Source organism: Panthera onca, chromosome A3, assembly GCF_046562875.1.
Source record: "Panthera onca isolate mPanOnc1 chromosome A3, mPanOnc1 haplotype 2, whole genome shotgun sequence".
Lineage (NCBI taxonomy): Eukaryota > Metazoa > Chordata > Mammalia > Carnivora > Felidae > Panthera > Panthera onca.
In genome coordinates, this window is record NC_138341.1 from 85,611,300 (window position 1) to 85,629,846 (window position 18,547).

General features: G+C 44.1%; 1 protein-coding gene across 4 annotated transcripts in view; it reads left to right on the forward strand.

Moving 5' to 3' along the window:
* NCK2 (NCK adaptor protein 2) overlaps positions 1 to 18,547 on the forward strand; it is a 153,740-nt gene that overhangs the window by 60,779 nt on the left and 74,414 nt on the right. For all 4 annotated transcript variants that reach the window (XM_060610032.3, XM_060610039.3, XM_060610024.3 and 1 more), the window contains one exon: positions 18,088 to 18,273. The gene's annotated coding sequence lies outside the window, so the exon portion shown is untranslated. The remainder of the gene's footprint in view (positions 1 to 18,087; positions 18,274 to 18,547) is intronic.

Sequence of the window (18,547 nt, forward strand, 5' to 3'; positions counted from 1 at the left end):
TCTTAGTTAACAATCTATTTCTGAACTCTTTCCTCTTTAGAATTTAGAGGCATTCCTCCTTTTTTATGTGACTAGCACTTTGCATATACATGTAATATATTTTACTGTTTACCTGTTGATGGACATTTAGGCTGTTTCTATTTTTTTTTTTTAATTTTATTTATTTTAGGAAATCTCTACACCCAGTATGGGGCTCAAATTCATGACTCCGAGATCAAGAGTTGTATGCTCTTCCCCCTGAGCCAACCAGGTGCCTCGAGGCTGTTTCTGTTTTGATACATCTTACCCAATTGCTTTTCACTGAGTTGTGTGATTTTGCATTTTTGTCACCAGTATAGGAGCTTCCCCACAGCCTCACCAATATGCCATTTTATTGTGATAAAATTAATTTTTTTTTATTTTGAAATAAATTTAGGCTTACAAAAATTGCAAAAATAGTGCAAAATTCTCTGTATACCCTTCATCCAGCTTTCTCAAATGTTAACATTTTAAATAACCACATGGCAGTGATCACAATGGGAAGTTCACATGATACCGTGCTGTTACCACATTTTCTGATCTCTGACATTCTGATAGGTGAGCGGTGGTATCTTCCTATGGCTTTGGTATACGTGTTTTATTACAAGTGAAGTCCAGCATCTATCTGAAAGCCAGATATTTTCTTTCCCAGTTTCCTTTGCCCCTTTTCTTGATTTGCCAGTCTTCTAATCAATTGTAAGGAGCTCTCCTTGAATTAGGAAGAGTGTCACGAATTGCAAATATTTTTTTTCTTAACTTTTTATTTGTCTTTTGGATTTGCCTGGGGTATATTTTGCCGTGTAAAAAACCATTTTTATTTTTATGTAGATGAATTCGAACATCTTTTGTGGTTTCTGGATTTTTAGTCATAGATTTAAAAAAGTTTTTCCTTCAAGGCTATAAAGAATTTCTTCCATATGTCCTTCTATACTTTTATTTTTTTACGGTAAACCTTAGATGCATTTGGAATTCATCCTGTTGTAGGATGTGAAGTGTGGCTCCAACTTCGTTCCAGATGGCTACCAAAGTATCCCATCACTATTTATTGAGAAGTCGTGTCTTTCCCCCAATGACTGCAGCCAGCACCCATTGTCATATACTAAATTCCCAGAAGCATTTGGTCCTGTTTCTGTGTTCCTATTTCTAACGTTTCTGTAAGTCCTTTCCATTATATGCCATGCCCAAGTGGAACTGCTGAGTTCTTTGAAAACTTCCTATTATTTTAAATAAGATAACCTTCTATGCAAGTCAATAAAAAGCACATCGCTGTACTTCTATATAAATAAATGAGAAGGCAGAGGCCCAAGGATCACAGAGTTGTTTTGGCCTGGGGTAGAAAGCAGATGGTTCCCTCCATTGTGTCCAAAAGTGCATACAATAGATCCCTTGCAAGAAGTCATTTAGAGGGTCCTTACCTGGACCACCCCTCTGCAGTCTTGCCATCTGTGTTCTTGGATGTGGGAGGCAGGTTAAGGATGCCTGGTGAGAAATTTGATTGAAAACAGTTAATGACAACATTTTTTTGAATAATGTTTTATTTATTTTTGAGAGAGTTGAAGAGGAGGAGTTGCAGAGAGAGACAGACAGAGAATCTGAAGTGTACTCTGTGCGGACGGCGGAGAGCCAAATGTGGGGCTTGAATTCGTGAACTGTGAGATCATGACCTGAGCCAAAGTTGGACGGTCAACCGACTGAGCCACACCCAGGCGCCCCTGACATTTTTTTTTTTTTTGGTTAAAGAGGGGGAAGAAAAAGAGAGGGCAGGTGGGTAAGAATCCCCTGAAGCCTTTTCTTTGGTATGTTTAACTTTTGGTCTTTTGGAAATCTGTATCACTTAGAACTACCATGCTCATAGGACACAGTTAAGCCTCTCTTCCCACCAGTGTTTGACGGAGATCGTAACCAATTTCTCCCTTAGCACATGCTCCTCTGGAAGACGGTTCAGTGCAGTTGTTCAGCCTAGGTACCCCGTGCAGTCTGTCTGTCTGTGGTCTCCAGCACGAGAGTCGGCATGCATAAGGTCGAGGCCAAGGGCTCCAGATTCTCACTGCACCCGTGCACCTCTGTACGTCTGCTAACTTCCTTGCTTCGAATGGGAACAATGAAACCTCATCCTGATGTCAGGACTGAATGTGATAACGTAGGATTGGTGTTTAGCCTGTTAGTCTGTGGCACCCAGTAAACGCTGAGTAATGGACTGCTGTTGCATTGGTCTGTTTTCCTTCCCTCTTTAGTGCGTGAAACTCCGAGGCACACAATTCCTGAATTTGCAAGGTGATGGAAGATAGGGGTAACCTGGGAGTAAATGAGAGAGTGGCATGTATGTGTGTGACTGGCAGAGGTGAGGTGAGGCGAGCCTCAACGTTCTGAGGTCCAAAACAAAAAAATGTTCGTTCTGTCTTTTGTTGTTTTTTTTAAAACAAATTTTTTTTTAAACCTTTATTTATTTTTGAGACAGAGCATGAACAGGGGAGGGTCAGAGAGGGAGACACAGAATCTGAAACAGGCTCCAGGCTCTGAGCTGTCAGCACAGAGCCCGACTCGGGGCTCGAACTCATGGACCGCGAGATCACGACCTGAGCTGAAGTCTGAGCCACCCAGGCGCCCCTGTCTTTTGTTGTTAGAGAGATGGACCCAGAGGGTAGGCGTGGTGCTTGGTGTCAGATATGACCAGTCGCAGAGGCAGGACTCATCAACTTTCCCGTACATCGAGGGGCTTTTGTTGCTGTTTTTTTGTCAAAAAGAATAATCCTTAAAATAGAGCATATGAAACAGATACCGTGGAGGAGGAATTGAAGCCCAAAAGGAGAGAAGTGAGCAGAGCACTTGACCACGTTGCATTCGAAGCTCCAGGTTCAGATGCGGTGTGTGCACACTCACAGGTGGATGGCAGAATCCCTGTTGATATTCTCTGCATGGCCTTGAAGGAGAGAAGTGCCGGGAGGTTGGAGCCGGTGAATGTTCTAATTTTCTAAAAGGAGAAGAAAGCAGGATCAGGAGAGACCGATAAACAGGTTACTGAATGGAGATGAAAGCTGGGAGCGGGGAGCCTGTCAGCATCTCTTCTTGATGCCACGTGGCTGGATTTCAGCAGTGTCTCGATAAAGTTGGACCCACTTACGTCTGTAGTGTTAATATACCTTCTCACTTTGGGCCCTCCCTTCTGACCCTGGTCATTCTTTAGGAGCCTTCTGGGCTGTTGTCTCCTTGGGGTTTCATCTGTGGTCATCTGCCCTCCTGGTACTCTAAGTCCCCCCAACCCTATCCACTGACCAGAGCATTTCCTCCCCTAACCCCATATCACCTCATGTGCTCCATACGTGGTTGGGGGATGGTTGTGTGTGTTTTATTTTCATAGTCTGTTTACACATACAAAAAAGGGTGTACAACATCAACAGAAAGAAAAGGAGAAAGTCTGAGGGACAGAGCCTGTGAGACACCTTTGTCGCATGCTTTGCTATAGCTCAAGGGAGTGAGGGGGTGTGGCTCATGGCCCAAAGGAAAGATGGGGAGTTCCAGAGACCTCCACCCATTGTCCTCTGATCTCCCAGTTGGCTGCTCATCTCCTCTGGGGGGACTGTCCTTGGTCTTCTCTGGCAGGCCCAATGCAAAGGTTGGGTGTTTAGGGGCAGGGTGGCCCTCGGCTCACTCCCCCACTATGACCAGAGGCATTTCAGTGTCTAATAGGGGGAACAAGGTAGTGTTTTCTCTGAGTGCCCCTATGCACCTGGGACTTCGTATGCCACTTAGTGTATACAACACATCTATATAACACATCTCTTCCTGCTATTTTATAGATGAGGAAACCTAAGCTTTAGACGTAGTAAGCCATTATGCCAAAAGACAGAGCCAGTAAGGGATGGGGCTGGCATTTCATTCCGAAGCCAAAGTTCGTTCACCAAACAGGCCCATCTCCCTGTGTATCAAACTATTATGTGAATTGATAGCTGGTGTGATGGCCTTATGGCCACTGAGTGTAGACTGCTAGTTTGATCTTCCCTGAGTGAAGGTCTCAGATGTGTGCTGTCCTTGGCAGTGATTTGTACCGCAGCATGGATGGAAACCTGGGTATCAGATTTGACCATGATAAATGGATGGAGTGATAGGGATCATCCAGGACGAATCAGAATCTCGAATTCTTGGGGTGCCTGGGTGGCTCAGTCGGTTAAGCGTCCGACTTCGACTCAGGTCACGATCTCGCGGTCCGTGAGTTCGAGCCCCGAGTCGGGCTCTGGGCTGATGGCTCGGAGCCTGGAGCCTGCTTCCGATTCTGTGTCTCCCTCTCTCTCTGCCCCTCCCCCGTTCATGCTCTGTCTCTCTCTGTCTCAAAAATAAATAAACGTTAAAAAAACTTTTTTTTAAAAAAGAATCTCGAATTCTTGCAGAGCTGGAACGATGGACTGAAACCGGCCTGGTGAAGCGGAGCAGGAGGATTAGTGAGGAGCACACAACGCTCAGAAAACACCTGCCCAGGTGTAATGAGAGGCCAACCCCCCCCCCCCCCCCCGCCCTGCCCCCCAGGCAGGTGTGATGCTGCCTGAAAAGCATGGCGGGGTCAGGCACTTTTACCATGCAAGTTAGCAGCAGTGTGTCTATTTTCTGGACGTCCCTGACTGATTGTGTGCCTCTCTTACACAAGTGATGGACAGCATCCAGAAGTCCCATTTTGGCTCTTCCAGTCAGTCGTCTGTTGAGTCTGTTTTGTGGGAGTAAAGCATACGTCTGTCTTGTCTATTGTGTGTCCAGCACCCAGCACAGTATGGGTTGGGTGACTTAACTTGAAGTCTGCCTAGAAGCAAGAATGGGGTGATGAGTTTCAGGGAACCTTGTCCTCTTTCCAGTGAGGAAGGTTTTGCTTGGAGAAGAGGTCCCGAGAGACATTTGTAGGTCCTCTGTCAGAAGATTCATCTCAGGAAAGTGAGATTAGACCTCCTTGTTTGTTCCATCATAAAGTATTTTTTACCTAAAGCTGTTATGTTTGTTTACACACACACACACACACACACACACACACTCAGTTTGATTGTCTCCTTATAATTTTTTTATTTCAATTTTTTTTTAATGTTTATTTATTTTTGAGAGAGAGATGAGACAGAGCGTGAGCAGGGTAGGGCCAGAGAGAGGGAGACACAGAATTGGAAGCAGGCTGCAGGTTCTGAACTGTCAGCACAGAGCCCGACATGGGGTCAAACCATGAACCGTGAGATCATGACCTGAGTCGAAGTCGGACGCCCAACCGACTGAGCCACCCAGGCACCCCTCATAATTTTTTAATTGTAAAGCAGACATTAGCAGAAATTTTGGATAGCACGCATCTGTTTTAGACGTTACCTAGGAAAAGTTAGCTGATGTACATATTATATAGGTGAATTTTCTTGTAACTGAAGAAATAAAGAAACTCTGCTGTGTCATCTCATATTTGACTTTGGTCCCTCACCAGAATGAGGTCTTTAGAAGGACAGCAGGTGTTCTGTGCCTTATTTATGTACGGTGTTTGCACATAGTGGATATGTTGCACATTTTCATTGACTAAGCATGCCTTTGATTCTACCAGTGAGGTGACTGATACTGCCTCCAAGCAAACCTAGTCTCCGAGGCTAAGTAGAAGCCTCAACGTCCTAAAACTAGTGAGACGCAGACCTGGGATTTGCATCCAGTTTAAACAAAGTCCTTGTGTCCTTTAGAGCCTATGCAGAGGCATGGCCAACTTCATTACCTGGATTAATCTTCTTTCAGACAGCCCTTGTATTCGAATATTGAAAGTTGAGAGAATAAGGTTTCTTGATCTGGCCCTTTTTACTTTCTCGTCTTCCTCTGTAGTGGTGGTTCTTACCTGCGGCTGGCATTGTAATCACCAGGAGCTTTCACAAATTGTAGACATACTAATTCAGTGGATGTTAGGAAGGATCTGTTGAGAATGAATAGGCAAGCTAGTGCCCTTTCCGTTTCTGGATTACATGGTAAAAACACTCAAATGTTGCCTATTGTACATAACCTGAAGATACTCTGTATTTTGCCTACTTGGGAATCTGAGCGATGGGTTGTAAGGTGAAAGAGAAATTGAACTCATGAGCTGAGTCTGTTCTGTCCCTCAACCTCTCAAAGGTTTTGGCTTTGCATGTTTTTATGGGACAAATTACATGCATAGAGGCAGTTGTAAATTTCATTGTTTATTAATTTCAAGACCTAGTCCATAAAAGGTTGGTTGAACAAAATGGTGAATTCAGAGCAAGTTTGAAATCTCTTCCTGTTTCCTCTTGTGCACAAAATTGCATTGTGGAGCGAAAGTTTATCATTTCATAATGTGTGTAAATGAAGGGATCAAAGCTTTTTTCTTTTTTGATGCTTACACTGGGTGAAGATTATCTGAGAAGACCTGGCAGACCAAGGAAATGGGTTTGACTTTCTGCCAGGTGGTCATTGAAATGTTTTTTCCTTTGTGCCCAGTTAAAAGGCTGGGCCTGTAGATTTTCACGCTCTCCTCTGGTTTCAGCTTTGGAAGTGCTTACACAGCTAATCTGGCATTTGTGATTATTTCTACTTTGAGCTCACCAGGAGGCTCTTTGGGGATATTCAGACAGAAATGACTTAATTGGATTTCAGCCCACACACAGTATTTGAATGGCTTTATGGATGACATTAATTGGGCAGCTGCCATAGGAAGTCATATATATATATATATATATATATATATATATATATATATATATATATATTTGAACTCTAGAATTTCAAAGTACTCTTTGATTCATTCCCTCTCATTGATTCATTGCTAATTTATTTAACAAGTGAAATACTCTAGAAAAATTAATTTATAGCAGTAAAATTAAGAAATATGGTTCGTTAAGTAGAACCATCCTTTGGTTTTGGCATGGTTACATCATTATCTGTATTTAAGGCTCCATGTTCACACTCACAAGCTGGCTCAAGGACAGTTGTATAAGGGATTCAGGGTCTCTTGGATTGAAATTTGGGAGGAGAGGATTCTGGGCCAGATGGCACTGAATGCTGTAGGGTATTGGACAATTGCAACAGATCTTACAAATATAATTAAGGAAGTGAAAGTTTATTGGATGATAAATGTCGAATATTATCATTTTATCGAGCGCCTGCCATGTGGCCAAGCCATATGGACCTCAGCGTGTGGAGGTCCTTTCCTGGAGGCTCTTCCTGTCTAGATAGCCTTGAAATAGGAGAGTTTATGATTATAAAAGAGTGATTTCTTCAGAAACATCCTCCATTCCTGTAGAATGTCCCCAAAAGGAGAACATTTGAGTTCATGTCTGAGCAATGAGTTGGATTTGTCTGGACAGTGGCTTTGGGAAGCTGGAGGGGTAAAGATATTCCCAGTATAGGGAAAGAAATAGTAGACATAAAGGCACAGAATTGTGAAAGCATCTGGCATTTGGGGAAAATGGGGGTTAAACACACTCTGACCATTTTAGGAATATTTAAAAGTAGCTAAGCATACTTTCGGAACACAATATTATTAACACTTCTGTTCACTTGGAATAATCATAAATTTGTTCTGGAAGTTAAACTTGATAACTGTTAGCCTTTTTTTGATGGGAAAATTTAATTCACCCAGCTTCCTTTTCATTCCATATTTTATGGAATTTTATGGGATACATTTAGGGGATACTATATTATCTATATGAGCATCACCCCTAATTAAAAGTGGGAGAAACAAATCAAGTGTATTCAGTACCCATCAGAAATGAATGAAATAGGATAATATGCAGTGAGATTTTTTTTTTCCACACAGTTCCTTAGAAGCAAATTCGGGGCACGTGGGTGGCTCACTCGTTAAGCGTCCCACTTTGGCTCAGGTCATGATCTCACAGTCCGTGGGTTCGAGTCCCGCATCAGGCTCTGTGCTGATAGCTTAGAGCCTGGAGCCTGCTTCAGGTTCTGTGTCTCCCTCTCCCTGTGCCCCTCCCCCACTCATGCTCAGTCTCTCTGTGTCTCTCAAAAAAAAAAAAAAAGAAGAAACAAATTCATTCTGTGGGAGGCTTCTCAGTTACCAGTAATTTACCAAATTAAAACAAACAACCTTCCCACAAAATCTTCCTCCAGAGCTCAATTGTTCTCTAAACTTCCAGGGATTTCTCAGATGCCAAAGATCATGGGCTCTTCCCAGTCTTTTTTGAGCCACTACCTTCATCTAATAGCTATAAAAATCATGTCCCCCACCCTCATCTTGAGAGTCCCGTTTTGGTTTCTTAAAAGGCCAATGATGTGATCTAGAACAAAAATGGGGTTTGAGTAGCCCTTCAGATCCCTGGAGTACTAAAATCTGCATCAGGCCCTATAGTTCACTCACTTAGGAATACGGTGGTTTAATCCTGAGTTAATGAGAACCTAGACCCTCCCCTGAACAGCTCTCTCTAGATGTTTCCATCCTGTGATGCCCATGCGTGTCAGCTGCAGGCTTAGCAGATTTAGTGTTCTCTCTAAAATTAATGTGTGGCACTAAAATAACGCCGAGGTGTTGAACTTGAAGGGCAGGGGAAATAAAGGATTTGAGATTTCTGATTTGATTAATTCTGGGCTTAGATTTATATAAAACAATGGAAATGTTCCTTGTAGAAAAAAAAAAAAAAAAAAGGACTCTTGTTTTAGAGAAATACAGGAGAAGCATTCTCAATAGGGTAGTTTGGGGGCATGAATGCTGCCTTTCTGGGGTTGTGTAAGAGTGTCCGTCAGTGAAACCATGCCACCTGGAGCCACTGCCCAGAACCCATCTGCCCCACAGATAGTTATTCTTTTTTAAATCATTTTATTAAAAACCAGAAGAACAGCATTCAGTGCTTCGACTATTTTATGACTTTTAGTCTTAGTATTATATACCTATTCCCAGTTGAAGAAGTAGAGTGGGACCTTTTCTTTTTGAAGGGCCTAGAAGTGGAGGGAAGCACCATGCCTGTGATCCCAGGGAGGATCCCGCTGGAAAATGGAACCAGTGGAGGAGTGTCTGGGTAACTCAGTCAGTTGAGTGTCCTACTCTTGATTTCTGCTCAGGTCATGATCCCAGCGTCATGGGGTCAAGCCCTTTGACTGGCTCTGCGCTGAGTGTGGAGCCTGCTTGGGATTCTCTCTCTCCCTCTCTCCTTCTCTCCCTCTCTCCCTCTTCCTCCCTCCCTCCCTCTCTTTTTCCCTCTCCCTCTCTCCCTCTGCCCCTCTTCCCTGCTCACACACACTCTCTCTAAAATAAAAAGGAGGGAAGGAAGGAAGGAAGAAATGGGACCAGTGGAAAGGACGGAAGTGGAGGACTGCACTGATACATTAGTGCTTCCAATTTGTTTTGTCATTTACTGAATCATTGATTAATTGGGTTGCACCCTGGTACCAAGTACAGGGTCAGTCCTGGGTCTCTGCCCTTCAGAAAAGTTAGTCTTCTTCCATCTGATGAGTCCTTTGTACTAACTGCCCATTTGCTGGAAATGCCAGGGGTAGAGGGACATGTAAAACAGCATCAGAGAAATGAAATTTACAACATCCAGAATGCTAAATGTTCTGCAGGACAAATGACCCAGCTTCTTTAACAAATCATCATTAAAATAAAATAGATTTAAAGTGACTTGAAAGACATACAAAACATTGTAATTTATGGGCATTATTTGGATCCTGATTCAAATAAATCAGCTATAAAAAGACATTTATGAGGTGGCTTAGTTGGTTAATCCGGCTCTTGATTTTGGTTCAGGTCACAATCTCACAGTTCCTGAGTTTGAGTGCCACATTGCACTCTGTGCTGATGGTGTAGAGCCTGCTTGGGATTCTCTCTTTCCCTCTCTCTGCTCTTCCTCTTCTCATGTGTGCACATGCTCTCTCTCTCTCTCTCAAAATAAATAAACTTAAAAAGACATTTATGAGCAAATTGGGAGAATTGGAACACTAAATGTGAGGCTTATATTAAGGAATTAATTGTTCTTTTAGGGGTAATAATGGAGTTGTACTTATCTACTGGTGATACACAGTGAAGTGTGTATAGATAAAATAATTTTTGTGTGGGATTTGCTTTCAAGTCACCTAGTCGGGATTGGGGCAGAGTGATTGCCTATAGGTCCATAGGTGTTGAGGTTGAGTGTTACTGTACCTGGGGAGACATACCCTGGTTACTTCTGCAAATGGTTAAACATCTCCGTTAAAATGCAAAGTACGCTGATTATGGTACAGTATGGTGAATGTTGCAGTAGGACTTTGCACTGAGGAGGGAAGGCAAGACCTTCTATGTAGGGGAACTGGGAGCGTGTTCCCAGAGGTGGCAGTGTTTAAACTGGGTTTGAAAGAAAGAATATGTGTATGAAAACTGGAGAGTCTGTTCCTTTTGTGCCCAGGAGGAAGGAAGCCGGGAGATGCTGTGGGTTTTCTGGTGGATTTATTACTGACTAGTTCCTTCCATTCATTCATTCCTGCATTCATTTAGGGCATGTTTTTCAGGTTTCTGCGGTATGTGATGAGAACTAGTGAAGGAGATGGTATATTAGTTTGCCAGGGCTTCCATGACAAAAGACCACAGGCATTGACTGGCGTAAAGAACAGAAATTTATTTTCTCACAGTTCTGAGGCTGGAAGCCCAAGAGCACGGTGTTGGCAGGTTTGGTTTCTCTCCGTGGTTTGTAGATGGCTGCCATCTTGCTGCCTCCTCCCATGGTCATCCCTCTGTGCTTGAGCATTCCTAGTGTCTCTTCTCCTTCTTATAAGGACGCCAGTCATATCAGATTATCGTCAATCTCCATTTAACTTAATGACCTCGTTAAAGATCCTATCTCCAAATACTGTCACATTCTGAAGTACTACTGGGGGTTAGGACTTCAACAGAGGAATCTGGGGGGACACAATTCAAACCCAGAAGGAAGAGTGCTTAACTGACTCTGGAGGTATCCAGAAACTCTTTCGAGAGGAGGGGCCTTGAACAGCCTCTTGAAAGAGGGTAGGATTTCAGCCCTCTGCTGGGCACTGGAACAGGGTGGGGAGGGAGGCGAGAATCTGCAGGAAGTTCCCAAAGATGAGGTGAAGGTGGGAGAGGGCTTTGGAGACCAAGGCAGTGAGCAGCCATCTTAGCAGTGGAGTTCTGAAATGGCAAAACCGGAATGGAGAGGAGGGCTGATGGTGAGGGCTTGTTTAGTGCCGGGGGCAGGGAGTATGGATGAGAGGAAGGGGAGAGAGCATGTGCCCTATGTCCTGGCTGGGCTTCCCTTCCGGAAAACCATGCAATGAAGAGAAATGGGAAAGGGGATGTGATTTTATCTAATAGATTAATGTCCTAATCACCAAAGTAAGACGTAGTTGTAAAAATGTTACAGAAAAGTTAAAAGTAAAATCATACTCCTCACCCCTGTTTCCACCCCATAAGCTTATTGGTTGTAACCACTGTTAACAACAGCCTGTGTCTGGCCTTCTTGCTTGCTTTTTAAGATTCTGTTTTTAAAAAGTGTAAATTAAAGAGAGAGAGAAAGAGAGAGAAGGAGGGAGGGGAGAGAGAAATAGGATTTGCTTGGGGTTCCTGGGTGGCTCAGTTGGTTGAGCGCCTGACTTCGGCTCAGGTCACGATCTCACGGATTGTGAGTTCGAGCCCCATGTCCGGCTCTGTGCTGACAGCCTGCAGCCTGCTTCTGATTCTGTGTCTCTCTCTCGCTCTGCCCCTCTCCCGCTCATGCTCACTCTCTCTTTCATTCAAGAATAAATAACACACAAAAAAAATTAGAGAATTTGCTCACCCGTACCCCATTTGTCAACCTTGACCTTTCTTCCATTTTCCCCCATTCTTTCAGTTCTTTATCCCCCAAAAGTAAAGGACTTGAACTTCAGCAAAATAATTAATAATTCTTACACATATTCATAGTTAAAAGCCTTTGAATTACCTGGCACACCAGAATTGTCTCAGATAAGATTTTAGAGTCTGTGTGTCTTGTTTTGTGTTGCCTTGCCTTCCCTGTCCGTCCATCCTGCCTTTTGAAACAAAAGGGGTTTTGCCCAAGTTTTATCCAGTAGTGCATGTTAGTGTTTAAGGTTTAGTTTTGTCAGTGTACCTTTTATGGGTATTGTAACTATCTGGACAGCAACGGGCCCGTGTCATAAAGAGTGCTAGTGAGCCTTTTAATAATGTGACGGCCATGCCTCATTTTGTTGCTCTTCGGTCGTATTGTGTTTTTCACGAATTGAAGGTTTGTGGCAACCCTGGGTTGAGCGAGCCTATTGGCGCCACTTTTCCAACGGCATTTGCTCACTTCACGTCTTCATGTCACGTTTTGGTTAAGGCTTGCAGTATTTCCAACTATTGCATTAGTATTACATTTGTGATTAATCACGGTGATCAGTGATGATGGCTGGCATTTTTTTTTAGCAACGAAGTATTTTTTAATTACGCACGTACATTGTTTTCTTAGACCTAATGTTGTTGCACACTTAATAGGCTGCATTATAGTGTAAATATAACTTTAAATGCACTGGAAAGCCAAAAAAAAAAAAAATTCATGACTTGCTTCTTGCAGTATTCATTTTATTGCAGTGGTCTGGAACTGAACCCTCAGTAACTCCAAGGTATGCCTGTATGTGTCATTAGATTGTCTAGCTATGGCGTTGAGGTGGATAGCAGGCTTTGTAGGCTGATCCCGAAAACTGATTTGGACAAGGGGGAAGATCTCAGGAGTAACACACCTTATCAGACCTTTTGGAGAATGGAGTTTTGTACCATCAACTATATAAACAAAAATCTTAACAAACCATTGGAAGTGGTGTTGCTAATCAAATTCCTATCTGTTAGAATTTTTAGGCAGTGGACTGTAAAACTTAAATTCATATTAAGATTTGCATTATGACTTTTTTGTCATGGTATTTTAGATAAGCCTTAATAATTTTTTTGGTACCGCACCATCAAGTTTTGATAATTCTTAAATCCACTTGTACGTCAAAGCCGCAGAATTGGAGCTGAAGGACCCTTGTCCTGAAGGAGGAAACAGAGGCACAGAGTCATACAGGGCATTGGGTCACTGAACCAGGCCTGGGACCCCATTCTGATCTGTGGACTCATGCCACTTTTTGTGATCTCCTTATATGTGGTTGACCCCATTGCCCACAGTTTCAGTCCTACAAGGCAGAAATTTCCATTATTTTAGAACGTAGAAACCTCAGACCTTAAAATCTGACCCATTTTCCCTCCTCTCCAAACACCTGCCTTAGCCATATGTGATGGAACTTTGTGGCTGTTCAGAGAGTTAGAAATCAGTACTTCTTTTTTTTTTTTTCCATTTTCATTAATGAACTTCTAATCAACAGATATAATCAACTGATAACCAGCATTGTCATTTAGAACAGATAGAAATCCAGCCCAATGCAGAAAATCTTGGAGTTTGTTAGGGCGCCTGGGTGGCTCAGTAGGTTAAGCATCCAACTTCGGCTTGGGTCATGATCTCATGGTTCGTGGGTTTGAGCCCCGTGTCAGGCTCTGTGCTGATGGCTCAGAGCCTAGAGCCTGCTTTGGATTCTGTGTCTCTGTCTCTCTCTTTGCCCCTCCCCCATTCACGCTGTATCTCTCTGTCTCTCTCAAAAATAAACACACACACACACACACACACACACACACACACACACACAAATTAAAAAGAAAAAACCTTGGAGTTTGTCCTGCTCAGGACTGCTTTATCTTGAGTAAGAATCCTAATTTCATGGGACTTTTTGAAATTTGGACCCTTGCTTATGGCCTTCCATTACTCTCTGGGCCCTGACTGGGGACCACTGTGCATGGTGTGAGTCCACATGGGGGAAGAAACCAGGGTTGAATTTTAGCCAGGCCACTCAAGGAGACTTTTGTATAGCTTTGTTCAGTGTCTGAAACTAGCACTTTCCCACCAGAATAAAGTTTTCCACCAAGTAGCTTGGTAGGAATGAAACATAGTTCTGCCAGAAGTCACCAAGATAGCCTGGCCCCATGTCCTTCTGGTCAGGCAGGGACCCTGCATATTCCTTCTGAGCTGGTTGTCAGCTTGGGCCACTGTAGGGCCTATGTGCTCTGAAGAGGGGTCTCACGTGGAGAGGCAAAGAGGGGTAAGAAAGGGCGAGATGAGGCTGTGACATTTGGGAGCCCAGAGGGCCTAAAATTTAGGGGTCTGGAGGTTTCTCGTGGTGCATTTGGTATGTGTAACATTGGGTTGTGATGCTCACCTGATGTAACCTGTGACTCTTTTGGTTGTGTGCACTACTCAACCCAGTCAGATGATGTTTTTCAGTAATTCTTTTTGCTGCATTAACATCTAAGAGAAACAGTTCCTTTGAAAATAAGGTGCTGTGTGCCTTCGTGGGCTTGCTTCTTTGACGCAGCATTATGCTGTCCCTACCTGATTGGAGAGGCTGAAGCTGGCCTCCCAGTGTAGCAGATACTCCAGACCGATGGCGGCGCAGTCAGTCTCTGCCTGAGTCTCCAGGCTCTACCTGTTAGTGGTGATCTTTTCTGAGGAGAAAGAGCATTGGCAGGGCTCTGAAATCAGGCCGGGGCACCTGGCTGGCTCAGTCAGTAGAGCGTCTGACTTTGGCTCAGGTCATGATCTCACCGTTCGAGGGTTCAAGCCCCGTGTTGGGCTCTGTGCAGACAGCTCAGAGCCTGGAGCCTGCTTCGGATTCTGTGTCTCCCTCTCTCTCTGCCCCTCTGCCGCTCATGCTCTGTCTCTCTCAAAAATAAGTAAATGTTAATAAAAAAATTTCAAATCAGGCCAGCGTAGGTTTAGATTCTGGCTGTGGGCCATCTCGTGGCTTAGTCCCTGAGCTGAATGATAAGATTTCTCTCATCGGGTTGCTGTGAAGGGGGAGCACCAGTGCAGTGTCTCACTGGGACCAGGACAAGCTCTTCTCGTCTCTGCCTGTTACTCTGTTTCTGTGAATCAGGGAGAAGGAGAGGTGGTATCCCCTGAGCACCAGTATGAGCCTTCGGGAGATTTGAATGGTCCGGGAACAGTGGCCAGCTGTAAAATAGGTAGAGCTGAGCGTCCCCACACACAGCTTTGGGCCATCAGCGGAACAGGGCGCATCCCCCCTTGCTAATCCTTCATGACTCCCCTGGAGTAAAGTGCATTAGTGATGGACGTCACCACTGGACCTCCATGTGGGGCTAAGGTATGAAGGACACCGCCCGGGACCTCCGGTGTCTGGTGCTGTAGCAGGCACTGGAAGTCTAAATTAGACTAAGGTCGGCACTGGTGGCGGGGCAGGGGGGCGGCATCTCTGTGCCAGGCCCTGGCCCCAGGACCCATAGTGCTCCCAGAATTGCAGATCGAGGTACCGAGGCACGCAAGCCCAGAGCACACCCTCCCAGTTGAAACAGGTGCTGTAGCCAGATGCCCCCAGAAGACCGGGGAGAAGCCCCAAGTTGTGGCTCAGGTTTTTCAAAAACATATTTGAGAAAAAGAAAATGTCAGTGTTACAGACAATTCAGAAAATCCTGTGGGTTTCGCGGTGACAAAATGTTGCATTATTAGGAGTCCAAAGTAATGTGGAGGGGAGATATGTTTGGTATCAGGGTTCATTGCTTTCTGGTTCTACCTCTTCGTCATCTGTTTCTAAAGGGAGATGCACATGGTGCTAGTGGAGAAATATTTTCAAAGGAAAACCTAGACGCGTTTCGTATATTCCCGTCTGTGTGCAACACACTCTGTAGACTGTCCTTGAGTGAATTCTTGGGCGAGAACCTTCTGCAGTCCAGCTGACCTTGTGCTGGGTAGCGTTTGCAGTCTGAGGTGGTTTTTGCATAAGAGTGTATGCTTTCCTGATGGGTTTAAATCTTTGTACTTAAGATCTGATTGGAAATGTTTGTCCTTACCAGAGGTTTTGAATACGCCAATAGCCCCACATTAAATAAACATAGGACGTGGGCAGGGTACATTTAAACCCAGGATGAGACAGGTCTTGATCCCTCTGTTTATTTCCATTGAAGGCATATGCTTTGTGCATTGACCGTTTGTCTGTGAAATGCTTTTCTCTGGGAAAACACTGCAGCCTTCCTTTTTCACACTTGAATCCCAGATAGCCATTCGTGGATTCGAGCCCCGCATCGGGCTCTGTACTGACAGCTCAGAGCCTGGAGCCTGCTTCAGATTCCGGGTCTCCCTCTCTCTGTTCCTCCCCCGCTCTCACTCTGTCTCTCTCAAAAATAAATAAAGGTTAAAAAAAAAAAAAAAAGAATACTTGCTCAGGACCTGAGTTCGGATACTAAAACTTCTATTTCTGGAGATCCTGTCATTTGATTGTAAACATGTAGCAGAGAGAAGGGTGTAATTGTCCTGGTACACGTCTTGCCCAAACCTAGTATTTCTTTTGTGCTGCGGCATCACCTTTTCCTTGCATTAAATCATATATATACATATATACATATATATTTTTTAAGGTCTGCAGCCTTTAAAATAATGCTAGAGAGTGCATAAAGAGGAATTAATTTTTTAATCAAAATTTATGAATGTGCCATACAACGTTTTTATGAAAGCCCTACTTGAATTATCTTTTTCTATTGGACTAAAATAGAATTTGATTTTTTCCATGGGGTATTTAACGTTTTGGGTCATAATCATGCTAGGGATGAATAAATAGATCTTCTCTGAGTGAACTGTCAGGACCGATCCCCTCTGGGTCTGAAATGTAATTAAAACTGTCAGTGAACTCTCTTGGAGGTCCACAGAGCTTCAGGGTCCCCTCAGCAATGCTGGGCAAGGACTGAAAAGAGCCCCCCAAGTGCAGAGAACGTAAGGCAGCAGCAGACTCCCCCAGAGCAAGGGGGAGAGGCCACAGGTCATCTCCGTCAGGCTGCTCTTGTCCCCACTTCCTTGTGGTTTCTGGACATTATTCTCAGATTTCCTGCAGGGATGTTTTGTAGCACAAGGCTGTGGGGTCCAGTAGGGGATCTCTCCCAGTAAATGGCCAGTGCAAGAGACCTCCGAGACAGAGGAGTGAGTCTCTAAATTTAAACATCCCTGCTCTCTGCAACCCTTCTCCCTTCATTAGGCTCTCAGACTTGCTTCCTTTCCACCGGGCAACCTTTCTTTTGTTTCCAGCAGGCTTGGAAGGCTGTGGGGAGGAGCCGTCTTGGGGAAGAGGGCTGAAGAATCTTGGGAACTTAGGTGCCTGGGTTATGGCTAGCTGTCCCCACCGTCCCCATCTCTTTCCTCCATAGAGGTACCTGACTGCCTCAGAGGTACCAGACAGGGATCTGAAGCTGGAGGAGGAGGACGTTTTTGTTTGGGCAGGGGTCAGTAGGTACAAAGCAACTTTTTTCTGGGGTGTATTGAAAATATTGGACCCTCATGCACTGCTGGTGGGAATGCAAACTGGTGCATCCACTCTGGAAAATAGTGTGGAGGTTCCTCAAAAAATTAAAAATAGAATTACCTTACGACCGAGCGATGACACTACTAGGAATTTATCCGAAGGATTTGGGAGTGCTGATGCATAGGGGCACTTGTACCCCAATGTTTATAGCAGTGCTATCAACAATAGCCAAGGTATGGAAAGAGCCCAAGTGTCCATCAACTGATGAATGGATAAAGAAGATGTGGTTTATGTATACCATAGAATACTACTCAGCAATGAGAAAGAATGAAATCCTGCAATTTGCAACAATGTGGATGGAACTGGAGGGTATTATGCTAAGTGAAATAAGTCGGGCAGAGGACAGTGATCATATGTTTTCACTCATACGTGGAATTTGAGGAACTTAACAGAAGACCATGGGGGAAGGGAAGGGGCAAAAAATTAGTTTCAGAGGGAGGCAAACCATAAGAGACCCTTAAATACAGAGAACAAACTGAGGGTTGATGACGTGGGGGAGAGGGGAAAATGGGTGATGGGCGTTGCAGAGGGCACTTGTTGGGATGAGCACTGGGTGTTGTATGTAAGTAATGATTCATGGGAATCTACTCCCGAAACCAAGAGCACACTGTATACACTGTATGTTAGCTAACTTGACAATAAATTCTATTTAAAAAAGAAAATTACTGGTTTCAGGCAAATAATTTTCAGGCAGTTAACTTAAAATCAAATGAGCACGTGGTCCCAATAAATGTGTTTTTTTCTGTTTCCTTTCAGAATTCATATGTTCCTTCTATACAAGTGATTCCCCAGATCATAATCCTCTGCTGAGATTTGGGTTGGATTCAAGAATCTGGAGAATTCCTGCAGCTTTGTAACTTCAGGAGGTGTGACCAGCTGAGAAATTCACCTTTTGAGGAGTTCTGCGTTTTGCCAGTCATCTCTTATAACTGAGTGCCAAAGGTAAGCCTGTGATTTCCTGCTTAAAACAGCTGGGAGAAGTTGGTGCTTTCGCCTCAAATGCTCGATTTGCATGGTAGGTTTTCCATTAGTAAAATGACAAGAAGTGTGGCCCTCATGTATTGAGCTACATAAACTGTACATTTTCAAGGGCCCTGGTTCAAAAATGAGTTAACTGTTCCTGCATCAGCACATGATGGCATTACTTGAGTAACCAGGAAGCAGAATGGTGGGTGTCCCCCCACTTATAAAACGCCCTGTGGCACCAGCTCAAGGT